Here is a 6,788-nt window from a genome sequence, read left to right on the forward strand (position 1 = left end):
TGAAAAATGATCCTGTTGCTGTGAAATTGTTCATGCAGGATTGGAAAATCTTGACCGGTCCACTTTAAACTCTGTAATGTAGAAACTTGGCACTATTTAACCACTAAATACCCACTAAAAGTGGACCCACACTTTAAATAGAACCCGCCTAGCTCAATTTACTTCTGAAGGGGCCTGTGAAATTATTTTTATGATGCCCCCCCCCCTCTAATTGCATTGACAGGTTCTATTTTGCAGACTTGTAGAAGATGTGCTTGTTGCATTTTTCTTTAATTACTTTTTCTCTTCAAACTTGACTTAGTGAATGCCATGACAACTGCCACGCTGTCCCCCAGCTCTCACGTTTGCATAACTTTGTCAAATACCAGTGCTCTATAGTGAATACTGGCTTTGTTATCTGACAATATTATGCAGTCTCAGGCTCGGTTCGCAATGCCGCTATGAGGGATATGACTTGTGAGACCCCAAGTCGCTTGACATCTGAAATCTCATGTTAGTCAATGAGAGCCGTCTTCATTAGCACTACTGAAGTCACTCCGACTTGAGAAAAGGTTCCTGTACTACTTCAAGGTGACTTCTATTCGACTTGTGCCCATAGACTTTATTGGTAGTCACCTCCAAGTCGGATCCTCCTCTATATTGATGTGTGACTTCTATCTGACTTGTGCCCATAGACTTTAATGGAAGTCACCTCCAAGTCGGAACCTCCTCTATATTGACGTGTGACTTCTATCCGACTTGTGCCCATAGACTTTAATGGAAGTTGCCTCCATGTCGGATCCTCCTCTCTATTGATGTGCGACTTCTATCTGACTTGGAGGAGACTTCCATTAAAGTCTATGGGCACAAGTCGGATCATCATCTATATTGATGTGTGACTTCTATCCGACTTGTTCCCATAGACTTTATTAGAAGCCACCTCCAAGTCGAATCCTCCTCTATATTGATGTGTGACTTCTCTCCAACTTGTGCCCATAGACTTTAATGGTAGTCACCTCCAAGTCGGATCCTCCTCTATATTGATGTGTGACTTCTATCCGACTTGTGCCCATAGACTTTAATGGTAGTCACCTCCAAGTCGGATCCTCCTCTATATTGATGTGATTTGGATCCAACATTACAGGAAGATTACCCAGCCAATACGAAACCTTCTTTACAGTGTAGGTCTGCTTTATGGAGGTCTTAGATTGAGACTGGTGCTCTTTAAGGGGGGTGGGGCCAAAGGAAACAATTTATAATATATAATTGCCCGTCTTATTCAATCCTTGTCTGAAATCAATAGCCTGCTTTTCTCTGGAGCTCTTTAATATTTCTCGGTAATCTCCCAGACAGGGGGCCTCATTAGTATTCTGAACACAGAGCCCCACTTGAAGGTTCCATAGTAACACGACCCTCCAGGCAGACGCGACTTGATGTGACCCCGCCACTCTCGTCCCAATATTGTCCCTTTCTTTACACGGGAGAGTCTCAAAACTGTGTTTTCTTACTTCTGAACATTCCCAGACCACGAAATTGCCAAATTGTCCCAATTCTGCACATAGCTAGGTCAATGTACCCCATATATAATCCTGCGACCTGCTCCTGATTGGTACATTGCAAGATCACATGATGCAGCATATTGCTGGGTTTTCAGCTCAGAAACCTAATTTTGTCTCCACAGAGTGTGTGGCTGTATGTCTGTATGTTAAAGAGGTCCTAGAAAACTCTTTCCACTTGTTCATGGAGGGCAGACTCCAGTGCAGGAGAACCAGGGGCTGTGTGGGGTCTGGACTCCTAACTGAAAGCAGTTGAATTTATGCCTTCTGGCTTTTCAAGAAATGCTCCCCCCTCCCCCAAGTCACTTACAGTACTGGCTATCTAATGAAGCACCTCTTTTAACAACTGCTCCCTTCAAGCTCAGTTGACTTTTAGATTTGCCACAGCTCCTCATTGGTATGAATTGGAGCTGCAGCTCCACGGCTCCTCAATGGTAGGTAACAAGCTGAGGTCGGTAGTTGGGAGCCGCAGCTCCATAGCTCCTCAATGTTAGGTAAAAAGCTATGATCGGCCGATTGGAGCTGCATCTCCACAGCTCCTCAATGGTAGGTAACAAGCTGAGGTCAGTAATTGGGAGCCGCAGCTCTATAGCTCCTCAATGGTAGGTAACAAGCTGAGGTCGGTAATTAGGAGCCGCAGCTCCATAGCTCCTCAATGGTAGGTAACAAGCTGAGGCCGGTAGTTGGGAGCCGCAGCTCCATAGCTCCTCAATGCTAGGTAACAAGCTGAGGTTGGTAATTAGGAGCCGCAGCTCCATAGCTCCTCAGCAGTAGTTAATAAGCTAAAGGTCTATAAATTGGAGCTGCAGCTCCATAGCTCCACAGCTCCTCAATGTTAGTTAATGAACTAAGGCCTGTAAATTGGAGCCACAGCTCCTCAATGGTAGTTAATGAGCTGAGGTCTGTAAATTGGAGCCACAGCTCCTCAATGGTAGGTAACAAGCTGAGGTCTATAAATTGGAGCCTGAGTTTCTCAATGGTAGTTAACAAGCTGAGGTTGGTAATTAGGAGCAGCAGCTCCATAGCTCCTCAATGGTAGGTAACAAGCTGAGGTCAGTAATTGGGAGCCGCAGCTCTATAGCTCCTCAATGGTAGGTAACAAGCTGAGGTCGGTAATTAGGAGCCGCAGCTCCATAGCTCCTCAATGGTAGGTAACAAGCTGAGGTCGGTAGTTGGGAGCCGCAGCTCCATAGCTCCTCAATGGTAGGTAACAAGCTGAGGTTGGTAATTAGGAGCCACAGCTCCATAGCTCCTCAGCAGTAGTTAATAAGCTAAAGGTCTATAAATTGGAGCTGAAGCTCCATAGCTGCACAGCTCCTCAATGTTAGTTAATGAACTAAGGCCTGTAAATTGGAGCCACAGCTCCTCAATGGTAGTTAATGAACTAAGGCCTGTAAATTGGAGCCACAGCTCCTCAATGGTAGTTAATGAGCTGAGGTCTGTAAATTGGAGCCACAGCTCCTCAATGGTAGGTAACAAGCTGAGGTCTATAAATTGGAGCCTGAGTTTCTCAATGGTAGGTAACAAGCTGAGGTCGGTAATTAGGAGCCGCTGCTCCATAGATCCTCAGCAGTAGTTAACAAGCTGAGGTCTATGAACTGGAGCTGCAGCTCCACAGCTGTTCAATGGTAGTTAATAAGCTAAGGTCTGTAAATTGGAGCCATAGCTCCTCAATGGTAGTTAACAAGCTGAGGTCGGTAATTAGGAGCCACAGCTCCTCCATGGTAGTTAATGAGCTGAGGTCTGTAAATTGGAGCCACAGCTCCTCAATGGTAGGTAACAATCCGAGATATATAAATTGGAGCTGCAACTCCACAGAATCTCAATGTTAGTTAATGAGCTGAGGTCTGTAAATTGGAGCCACAGCTCCTCAATGGTAGGTAACAATCCGAGATATATAAATTGGAGCTGCAACTCCACAGCTTCTCAATGTTAGTTAATGAGCTGAGGTCTGTAAACTGGAGCCACAGCATCTCAATGGTAGTTAATGAGCTGAGATGTGTAAATTGGAGCTGCAGCTCTACAGTTCCTCAATGATAGTTAATGAGCGGAGGTCTGTAAATTGGCTTGTGTGGGTAAGAGGAGGGAGAGTAACTCTTTACACCAAACATATCACGTGTGGATCTTTGAATGTCACATGACCTGGGTATGACGTTTGCAAAAAGTTAAGATCACTTTTTGAAAGGTGATAATTTGTTTTGTTTTGTAACTAACTCTGTATGTCCGAGGTGATCGGGACTGGAATGAATCTTGTTTACATCCTAAGTGACTCCATTTCTGTTTTGTACTGTGAGAATGCGGATGGACTCTGCATCGAATGTGCTCCATTGTTTTTGGGGTCATCTACTAAAGCGCAAAGGAATCAGATTTCTGTCTTTGTTGTCTTTCTTGTGTCATTTCCACTCTTTTCTCAGTTTGTTTTGTTGTTTTATAAACGGAAGGGCAGGCTACAGACACATCTGTAATCTGATCATGGTGATCAGGAAACATTAAGGTTTGGGTAGTCAGAGGATCCACTTGGTGCTCTCTGGCTGAAAAACAACTTTGTTATAGGGCATTGGTGGTCAACTTGCTCGAAATAGGGAGCCCCAAGTGTGACCTCCGGCATAAACAAAGGGTAGCATGTAAAATTTAGAGAACATTTAGTGTCAGAGACAGCAGACACACAACAGGATATATAGCCAAAAACTATGGTCATGATAGAAGAGATTGTCAGAGACTTCAAACATAGTACAAGAGATGGTCAGGGACTGCAGATATATTACAATAGATGGTTAGGGACTGCAGACATACTACAGGAGATGGTCAGAGACTACGGACATACTACGGGAGATGGTCAGAGACTACGGACATACTACGGGAGATGGTCAGAGACTACGGTCATACTACGGGAGACGGTCAGAGACTGCGGTCATACTACGGGAGACGGTCAGAGACTGCGGTCATACTACGGGAGACGGTCAGAGACTGCGGACATACTACGGGAGACAGTCAGAGACTGCAGACATACTATAGGAGATGGTCAGAGACTACAGACATACTACAGTAGATGTTAAGAGACTGCGGACATACTACAGGAAACAGTCAGAGACTGCAAACATACTAAAAGAGACGGTCAGAGACTGCAGGAATACTACAGGAGACGGTTAGAGACTACAGACATACTACGGGAGACGGTCAGAGACTACAGACATACTACGGGAGACGGTCAGAGACTACAGACATACTACGGGAGATGGTCAGAGACTACAGACATACTATGGGAGACGGTCAGAGACTGCGCATATACTACGGGAGACGGTTAGGGACTGCGCACATACTACAGGAGATGATAGAGACTACAGACATACTACAGGAGATGGTTAGAGACTGCAGACATACTACAGGAGATGGTCAGAAACTGAAGACATACTACGGGAGACGGTCAGAGACTGCAGACATACCACAAGAGATGGTCAGAGACTGTGAACATACTACAGGAGATGGTCAGAGACTGCAGACATACTATAGGAGATGGTCAGAGACTGCAGACATACTACAGGAGATGGTCAGAGACTGCAGACATACTACAGGAGATGGTCAGAGACTGCAGACATACTACAGGAGATGGTCAGAGACTGCAGACATACTACAGGAGATGGTCAGAGACTGCAGACATACTAGAGAAGATGGTTTGAGACTGCAGACATACTATAGGAGATGGTCAGAGACTACAGACATACTACAGAAGATGGTTTGAGACTGCAGACATACTACAGAAGATGGTCAGAGACTGCAGACATACCACAAGAGATGGTCAGAGACTGTGGACATACTACAGGAGATGGTCAGAGACTGCAGACATGCTATAGAATTTGTTGGAAAATGGGGACATGCTTCAGGAGGCAGAGTAAGCAGAGCCTTATTACGTTGTAGCTTCACTTAGTAGAATAGTGGTAGTTCTGATAATTGTGAATCATTTCTGAGTAAAATTCTGATCAATAACACTGAGCGAAGAACTGTTATCACTCTGGCACCTCTGATGGGGTGAGTCTATGGAGCTCTGTAGACCAGGCCGCAGTGTGTACTCAGTAGATGTTAAGCAAACATAGCTGAGCCCAGATGGTAAACATGAGGCACTGTAGCTGTTATCTGATGATAAGAACCCCAGGTGACACATGAAACATTCCGCTACATTGTATCTGGGCTGGACCATTGTTTGCTCAGAAAGAAGAACTGACGCCCAGCATTGTATGGTGGCTCTACGGCCTGCAGCAGGTTGTGCAAAAATCCAAGTGCAGCTCTGATGAGAAGATCCTAAAATTTTGAAGTTCCTCCTATGATCTCCTCCTCCCTCCACATGGAGTCTGTCGTGATCTCCTCCCTCCACATGCACATTGTCGTGATATCCTCCTCCCTCCACATGGAACCTGTCGAGATCTCCTCCTCCCTCCACATGAACCCTGTCGAGATCTCCTCCTCCCTCCACATGGAGCCTGTGGAGATCTCCTCCTCCCTCCACATGGAGCCTGTCGTGATCTCCTCCCTCCACATGGAACCTGTCGTGATCTCCTCCTCCCTCCACATGGAGCCTCTCGTGATCTCCTGACTCCACATGGACCCTGTCGCGATCTCCTCCTCCCTCCACATGGAGCCTGTCGCGATCTCCTCCCTCCACATGGAGCCTGTCGTGATCTCCTCCTCCCTCCACATAGAGCCTGTCGTGATCTCCTCCTCCCTTCACATGGAGCCTGTAGTGATCTCCTCCTCCCTCCACATGGAGCCTGTCGTGATCTCCTCCTCCCTCCACATGGAGCCTGTCGTGATCTCCTCCTCCCTCCACATGGAGCCTGTCGTGATCTCCTCCTCACTCCAAATGAAGCCTGTCGTGATTCCTCCTCCCTCCACATGAAGCCTGTCGTGATCTCCTCCTCCCTCCACATGAAGCCTGTCGTGATTCCTCCTCCCTCCACATGGAGCCTGTCGTGATTCCTCCTCCCTCCAAATGAAGCCTGTCGTGATTCCTCCTCCCTCCACATGAAGCCTGTCGTGATTCCTCCTCCCTCCACATGAAGCCTGTCGTGATCTCCTCCCTCCACATGAAGCCTGTCGTGATCTCCTCCTCACTCCAAATGAAGCCTGTCGTGATTCCTCCTCCCTCCACATGAAGCCTGTCGTGATTCCTCCTCCCTCCACTTGGAGCCTGTCGTGATTCCTCCTCCCTCCAAATGAAGCCTGTCGTGATTCCTCCTCCCTCCACATGAAGCCTGTCGT

The 6,788-nt window shown here is 46.8% G+C and overlaps 1 protein-coding gene across 1 annotated transcript in view; it reads left to right on the top strand.

The window, feature by feature from the left end:
• Nucleotides 1-3,902, top strand: part of COTL1 (coactosin like F-actin binding protein 1) — a 58,599-nt gene extending 54,697 nt beyond the window's left edge. Inside the window, exon 4 of the mRNA XM_089662865.1 lies at nucleotides 1-3,902. This exon is cut by the window's left edge and continues 1,512 nt beyond it. The gene's annotated coding sequence lies outside the window, so the exon portion shown is untranslated.
• Nucleotides 3,903-6,788: the final 2,886 nt, after the last annotated feature.

This window comes from Staurois parvus, unplaced genomic scaffold (genome assembly GCF_062004578.1).
Source record: "Staurois parvus isolate SC_StPar_1 unplaced genomic scaffold, SC_StPar_1.0 ptg001570l, whole genome shotgun sequence".
NCBI classification, from domain to species: domain Eukaryota; kingdom Metazoa; phylum Chordata; class Amphibia; order Anura; family Ranidae; genus Staurois; species Staurois parvus.